At 59.6% G+C, this 7,806-nt stretch overlaps 2 non-coding genes across 2 annotated transcripts; both read right to left on the bottom strand.

The window, feature by feature from the left end:
* Nucleotides 1-144: 144 nt before the first annotated feature.
* Nucleotides 145-297, bottom strand: LOC142793972 (5.8S ribosomal RNA). Its single transcript, XR_012891973.1, has one exon. It is a non-coding gene; the product is annotated as a 5.8S ribosomal RNA (ribosomal RNA).
* A 1,719-nt stretch (nt 298-2,016) lies between these two features.
* Nucleotides 2,017-3,831, bottom strand: LOC142793967 (small subunit ribosomal RNA). The gene has a single exon (XR_012891968.1). It is a non-coding gene; the product is annotated as a small subunit ribosomal RNA (ribosomal RNA).
* Nucleotides 3,832-7,806: the final 3,975 nt, after the last annotated feature.

The raw sequence follows: 7,806 nt of genomic DNA, 5'->3' as shown, positions 1-7,806 counted from the left end.
CGGTCGCCACCGTCTCGCCCTTGAGTGGCCGCTGTTGGCGCTCGCTGTGAGGTGTTCAGCGTGCTGTCCGTGTTGCCGACGCGGTCAAAACGAGTCGACGGCTCACGTTCCCTTGTGCGCCGAAGGCTCTCTTGATATGTGATCCGACCCTCAGACAGACGAAGCCAAGGGAAGACCCAAGGCCGCAATGTGCGTTCAAAGAATCAGTGCTCAGTGTGTCCTGCAATTCACACCAAGTCTCGCAGCTGGCTGCGTTCTTCATCGACTCGAGAACCGAGTGATCCACCGCTTAGAGTCGTGAAAAAGTGTTTGTTCAATTCCGTACAGTCAAAACCAAACGTTTCTGGCACTCGGCCAAACAGTGGCCAAGAAGGGCGCTTTTCAGCGCACGCTTGGACTCCAAAACTCTGCCGCGCCTTTTTCGGCTGCCGCAAATCGAGCAAACGGTGTGTTTCGGACGGCGTTTCGCTTTCGCTACTTGCGAGTGCTTTCGTGGTCCACCCCTCTATAAATACTCGGGAGGCGTCGAAGCCGGTTCTCCAAGCCGGACCCGTAGGTATCGTTGTGTGCTCGCTCTCATTGGCCCGCCTAACCAGAAAATGCCTGCGGTACACCCATTTGGATAAGAGTGCACGCAGATGCGGGCCTCGACGGCTACACATTTCCTCGGGCGGCCGCCTCCCGGCCTCCGTGGAGCGCGGGATGCACGGTCCCATCGACAAGCCTCTCCCGTTTTTACCGTGGCGTCGCGGTTCACCACGGCAGGCGGGTCGGTCTCCTCCGCATAAAAAGGGGGACCCCCGCTTTTTGTTCCACGAAATCGCACAAGCTTTTTTCGCATCCACGGTTTGCCACCGCACACCAAAATGCCGATCCGGCTGCCTACTTTAGCCAACAGGTGGAGCCAGGCGCGCCGTACTTGCGCGGCACTTCCCACGTCCACCGAAGTCGGTGCCAAGGACCACTTTCGGCGCCGGAGCCGCGTACGAGCCTACTCGAGGCGGAAGAACGAAGCCAGCAAGGGCCTGGCCGCAAGTGCGTTCAATTGTCGGGACGTCCAAGTCCCTCGTTCTTCCGTGCTTCCTCTTTCGGCAAGTCGTTGCGGCACCTTCCCAAAGCGCGCAGACCCGCTAATCGCGACGAGCGCGACGTGGCCGTGCCGCCTTTCCCTCGGCAGCAAGCAAAACGCCTGGCAACGTCGACGCTCCCCTAACCGCGATCTCGCACCGTGTTTCGTGTGGCGAATTCAAAAGCCGGCCGGCGCTGCTGCAACCATTACGGTCGGTACGCATACGCCGCGGAGGGCGGGACGGTCATCGGAGCGTGCGGTTCCTCCATCGAGTACTGCGCACCTCGGCCGTCGCATCGCCGTGCCATGACCGGCCGCGCGTCAACGCGAACCGGTGCCAGCGAGATCCCTCGCCTGCAAGAACCGACCGGCAGCCTCCGTCACCCGAGGACGCGGAGGCGCTTGCCGCGGACGGCGGGACGGTATGCACTGGTGCACAGCGGACCCGTCACATCGCCAGTTCCTTGACCGACCGCCGACGCTTGTGCCGTTCCTCTCGTACTTGGCAGTCGCCGCGCGATTGTCGGGTCTCGTTCTTGCACGCTCGAACGGTCGGGAGGGCACTCGGCTGGCGTTTCGGGAACGCGCAGCCTCGCCTTCTACCGACGTAACCACGACTCGCCGTTCGCGCTCCGCCGCTCCTGTTTACAGTACTAGGCGGTCCCGCAGCGGTCGGGTCGCGCATTTCGAGCGCTTCGAGCCACGGTGCAGTGGCGGGTCGAAAGCCGACCTATGAGTGCGTTGCGCCGTTTGTACCCGCGTCCGCCACCTGGCCGACCGTCCAAGGTCGCGGTGTTGGCGTCCGCTGGGCGCAACAATTTGTCACGGGGTGCCGCTCCACATTCAGGCAGCCCCGTGGGGAAAAGCCGACCCCGCGTCCAAACGGGGTCAGCGGCAGAAAGTGTCGGGCGCAGACGCAGCTGAGGCGCTCACCCTTCACAATCCGTTAATGATCCTTCCGCAGGTTCACCTACGGAAACCTTGTTACGACTTTTACTTCCTCTAAATGATCAAGTTTGGTCATCTTTCCAACAGACCGGCGCAACCGAAAGGCCGCGCCGGACATCGGTCCGAAGACCTCACTAAATCATTCAATCGGTAGTAGCGACGGGCGGTGTGTACAAAGGGCAGGGACGTAATCAACGCGAGCTTATGACTCGCGCTTACTGGGAATTCCTCGTTCAAGGGGAACAATTGCAAGCCCCTATCCCAATCACGAAAGAAGTTCCACGGGTTACCCAGTCTTTTCAGACAGGGATAAAGACACGCTGCTTCCTTCAGTGTAGCGCGCGTGCGGCCCCGGACATCTAAGGGCATCACAGACCTGTTATTGCTCTGTTTCGTGCGGCTAGGAGCCGCTTGTCCCTCTAAGAAGGTTGTAAGGTGCTGGGAACCCCGCACCTATTTAATAGGCTAGAGTCTCGTTCGTTATCGGAATTAACCAGACAAATCGCTCCACCAACTAAGAACGGCCATGCACCACCATCCACCGAATCAAGAAAGAGCTCTCAATCTGTCAATCCTCCCAGTGTCCGGGCCGGGTAAGTTTTCCCGTGTTGAGTCAAATTAAGCCGCAGGCTCCACTCCTGGTGGTGCCCTTCCGTCAATTCCTTTAAGTTTCAGCTTTGCAACCATACTTCCCCCGGAACCCAAATACTTTGGTTTCCCGGAAGCTGCCCGCCGAGTCATTTGAGTAACTCAGGCGGATCGCTGGTTGGCATCGTTTATGGTCAGAACTAGGGCGGTATCTGATCGCCTTCGAACCTCTGACTTTCGTTCTTGATCAATGAAAACATTCTTGGCAAATGCTTTCGCAGTAGTTCGTCTTGCGACGGTCCAAGAATTTCACCTCTAGCGCCGCAATACGAATGCCCCCGTCCGTCCCTCTTAATCATTACCTCGTATTCCAAAAACCAACAGAACAGAAACGAGGTCTTGTTCTATTATTCCATGCAAGTTTATTCAGGCGACTCGCCTGCGTTGAGCACTCTAATTTTTTCAAAGTAAAAGCACCGGCCATCTCGAGGCACACAATGAAGTGCACCAAGAAAGAACCGGCATGATGTTCAGTCCGAGCCGTCGCATCGGGTAGATGCACTACTCGTCTGGAACTGAGATCCAACTACGAGCTTTTTAACCGCAGCAGCTTTAGTATACGCTATTGGAGCTGGAATTACCGCGGCTGCTGGCACCAGACTTGCCCTCCAATTGATCCTCGTTAAAGGATTTAGAGTGTACTCATTTCAATTACGGGGCCTCAAAAGAGTCCCGTATTGTTATTTTTCGTCACTACCTCCCCGTGCCGGGAGTGGGTAATTTGCGCGCCTGCTGCCTTCCTTGGATGTGGTAGCCGTTTCTCAGGCTCCCTCTCCGGAATCGAACCCTGATTCTCCGTTACCCGTAACAACCATGGTAAGCAAGTAACCTACCATCGAAAGTTGATAAGGCAGACACTTGAAAGAAACGTCGCCGGCTCGTGGCCATGCGATCAGCACAAAGTTATCCAGAGTCACCACACAATACGGGCCGAAACCCGATCGATCTTGGTCTAATAAAAGCACCCGTTACCCAAAGGGCTCCAGGCTCACTGCATGTATTAGCTCTAGAATTGCCACAGTTATCCAAGTAGGAAGAAACGATCTAAGGAACCATAACTGATTTAATGAGCCATTCGCGGTTTCGCCTTATTTCGGCATGTACTTAGACATGCATGGCTTAATCTTTGAGACAAGCATATGATTACTGGCAGGATCAACCAGGTAATCGTTCGACTGCGCGTCCGTCCTCGCCTTCGGCGGGCCGGACGCAGTCTGTGTGCGGCGGAGGCCACCTTCAGGCGCCCCAACACGCTTATTTTGCACTCCGAGATGACGGCGTTCGAGCTCGCTACGGCACAACCTTCCCGAAAGACGAGTGGGAGCCGTGCGGCAAGAAGCACGTTCATGCTCGCTCTTTTTCGTTGCATCGACTCGGTCGCGCCGTGCGGGTTGCCCAAGCCCGCTGCACTGTCGGTGGACCGGCCGGAACTAGCAACGGAGCCGAGACTGCAAAGCCGCCAGACGACGGGTCACGCCCGCGTCTTCGGCGCTTTCGCATCTGAATCGCCCGAGGACGACACGGAACACACCTCGATATCGTGGTAAAACGGCACCGTCCGACAACCAGCCCCTAACGCATCAAGCGGATGAGGCTGCAGACGACTGCCGTGGATTCCCCTGGAGCAGACCCGAGGACACGCTTGACGAGGCCGAAGCCCGCCGCATATCAGACACCCGGTCGCTTTCGCGTACGCCGCTCACGAGAACCCCCACATAATAGCAGCGATAAGTACCCAGACCTCCTTGGGCACTAATACGAGCGTACTCGAGAAAATTTCACCGCGGGTGTGCCCCGAAACGTGTGGCACGTTGAGCGTGCCACAAGTCTACGTCGCTCTCAAACCCGCCGAGGTCGTAGAATTTGCGACCCTACTCACGAAATTCCCACCGAGGATACGGCCGCAAACGTACCGCACCTTGGGTAGGCCACGAGTTTGTGCAACACTACGCTGACGGCACAGCACCGAGGTCGTGCGCGCACGCACGGGAAAATTCCGCCGCGGTTTCTGCCGAAAACGTGAGGCACCACGACTCTCCGCAAGTTCGCGTCGACTGCGAAAGACCGAAGTCGTGAACGACGTGTCCGCTACTCGCCGCCGACACGCTGGACACCAAACGTACAACGACTCGACGGCGTCGTAGAGGCCCACGACGCGGTTTTCCTTAACGACGTCTCGGCGTGGCACCGACAGGTTAGAACGGCCGACCAACGTTCCCTGTCCGCCGTTCGGCTCAGTCGAAGGGCTCGGCGACTTCGGCAACGCTGCGAAGCCGCACGGTGACGCACGCCATGTCCCCATTTTTTTTTTTTTTTCTTTCTGCGTCTGCCGGGGTGCCCCTATAATAGCAGCGATAAGCACCCAGACCGCCGTGGGTCGCTCGCCCCGGCTGACGTGGTTTTTCGTACTCCTGCGGCGGTCGCCGTCAAGCACGTCCAAATACGCTACTTTCGTGGGCGCATTCACGCTCTTTCGCTTCGCCGGAGTGCCAGCACTCACTCTGCCAAAAACGGCGAACATCCGAGCGGCGGTTCCCACTTTTGCGTCGGCGTCGCAAACCCCGCCCCGGCAGACGAGGTTTGCCGTACTCGTGCGACGGTGGCCGGCGGGCACGTCGAAAGACGCCGATATCGTGCGCGAATTGGCGCACCTTGGCTTCACCGGAGTGCCGCCACTGACTCCTCCAAAAACGGCGAAGATCCGAGCGGCGCTTCCCACTTTCGCATCGGCGTCCCGAACTCCGCCCCGGCTGACGCGGTTTACCGTACTCGTGCGACGGTCGCCGGCGAGCACGTGGAAAGACGCCGATATCGTGCCCGAATCGGCTCCGCTCGGCTTCGCCGGAGTGCCAGCACTGGCTCGGCGAAAGACGACGAACATCCGAGCGACGGTTCTCACTATTGCGTACGCGTCGCAAACCCCGCCCCGGCAGACGCACTTTGCCGTACTCGTGCGACGGTCGCCGGCGAGCACGTAGAAAGACGCCGATATCGTGCCGGAATCGGCCCCGTTTGGCTTCGCCGGAGTGCCAGCACTCACTCGGCCACAAACGGCGAACATCCGAGCGGCGGTTCCCACTTAGCCGTCGGCGTCCCGAACTCCGCCCCGGCAGACGCGGTTGCCGAGCTCGTGCGACTAGCGACCGCGAAGCCGTCTCGCGACGCCGCTTTCGTGCGCGGCTCCCACTGCGACCTGGGTCACCCGAGGTCGACGAGCAAGAAAGAATGTCGAAAAAAAATTTTTTTTTTTTTTGCGTCTGCCGGGGTGCCCCTATAATAGCAGCGATAAGCACCCAGACCGCCATGGGTCGCTCGCCCCGGCTGACGTGGTTTTTCGTTTTCCTGCGGTGGTCGTCGTCAAGCACGTCCAAACACGCCACTTTCGTGGGCGCATTCGCGCTCTTTCGCTTCGCCGGAGTGCCAGCACTCACTCTGCCAAAAACGGCGAACATCCTAGTGGCGGTTCCCACTTTTGCGTCGGCGTCGCCAACCCCGCCCCGGCATACGCGGTTTGCCGTACTCGTGCGGCGGTGGCCGGCGGGCACGTCGAAAGACACCGATATCGTGCGCGAGTCGATGCTTCTTGGTCTCGCAGGAGGGCCGCCACTCACTCCTGCAAAAACGGCGAAGATCCGAGCGGCGCTTCCCACTTTTTCGTCGGCATCGCAAACCTCGCCCCGGCAGACGCGCTTTGCCGTACTCGTGCGACGGTCGCCGGCGAGCACGTCGAAATACGCCGATATCGTGCCCGAATCGGCCCCGTTTCGCTTCGCCGGAGTGCCAGCACTCACTCGGCCAAAAACGGCGAACATCCGAGCAGCGGTACCCACTTAGCCGTCGGCATCCCGAACTCCGCGCCGGCTGACGCGGTTGCCGAGCTCGTGCGACTAGCGACCGCGAACGCGTCTCGCGACGCCGCTTTCGTGCGCGGCTCCCATTGCGACCTGGGTTACCCGAGCTCGACCAGCAAAAAAGAAGGTCGAAAAAAAATTTTTTTTTTCTGCGTCTGCCGGGGTGCCCCTATAATAGCAGCGATAAGCACCCAGACCGCCGTGGGTCGCTCGCCCCGGCTGACGTGGTTTTTCGTACTCCTGCAGCGGTCGCCGTCAAGCACGTCCAAATACGCCACTTTCGTGGGCGCTTTCGCGCTCTTTCGCGTCGCCGGTGTGCCAGCACTCACTCTGCCAAAAACGGCGAACATCCTAGTGGCGGTTCCCACTTTTGCGTCGGCGTCGCCAACCCCGCCCCGGCATACGCGGTTTGCCGTACTCGTGCGGCGGTGGCCGGCGGGCACGTCGAAAGACACCGATATCGTGCGCGAGTCGATGCTTCTTGGTCTCGCAGGAGGGCCGCCACTCACTCCTGCAAAAACGGCGAAGATCCGAGCGGCGCTTCCCACTTTTTCGTCGGCATCGCAAACCTCGCCCCGGCAGACGCGCTTTGCCGTACTCGTGCGACGGTCGCCGGCGAGCACGTCGAAATACGCCGATATCGTGCCCGAATCGGCCCCGTTTCGCTTCGCCGGAGTGCCAGCACTCACTCGGCCAAAAACGGCGAACATCCGAGCAGCGGTACCCACTTAGCCGTCGGCATCCCGAACTCCGCGCCGGCTGACGCGGTTGCCGAGCTCGTGCGACTAGCGACCGCGAACGCGTCTCGCGACGCCGCTTTCGTGCGCGGCTCCCATTGCGACCTGGGTTACCCGAGCTCGACCAGCAAAAAAGAAGGTCGAAAAAAAATTTTTTTTTTCTGCGTCTGCCGGGGTGCCCCTATAATAGCAGCGATAAGCACCCAGACCGCCGTGGGTCGCTCGCCCCGGCTGACGTGGTTTTTCGTACTCCTGCAGCGGTCGCCGTCAAGCACGTCCAAATACGCCACTTTCGTGGGCGCTTTCGCGCTCTTTCGCGTCGCCGGTGTGCCAGCACTCACTCTGCCAAAAACGGCCAACATCCGAGCGGCGGTTCCCACTTTTGCGTCGGCGTCGTAAACCCCGCCCCGGCAGACGCGGTTTGCCCTACTCGTTCGACGGTCGCCGGCGAGCGCGTCGAAAGACGCCGATATCGTGCGCTAATTGGCGCTCCTTGGCTTCTCCGGAGTGCCGCCACTCACTCCTCCAAAAACGGCGAAGATCCGAGCGGCGT

This window comes from Rhipicephalus microplus, unplaced genomic scaffold, assembly GCF_043290135.1.
Source record: "Rhipicephalus microplus isolate Deutch F79 unplaced genomic scaffold, USDA_Rmic scaffold_355, whole genome shotgun sequence".
In the NCBI taxonomy this organism is placed as follows: Eukaryota; Metazoa; Arthropoda; class Arachnida; order Ixodida; family Ixodidae; genus Rhipicephalus; species Rhipicephalus microplus.
The sequence above is the reverse complement of the archived record's forward strand: the minus strand, read 5'-3'. Positions and strand labels throughout refer to the sequence as shown.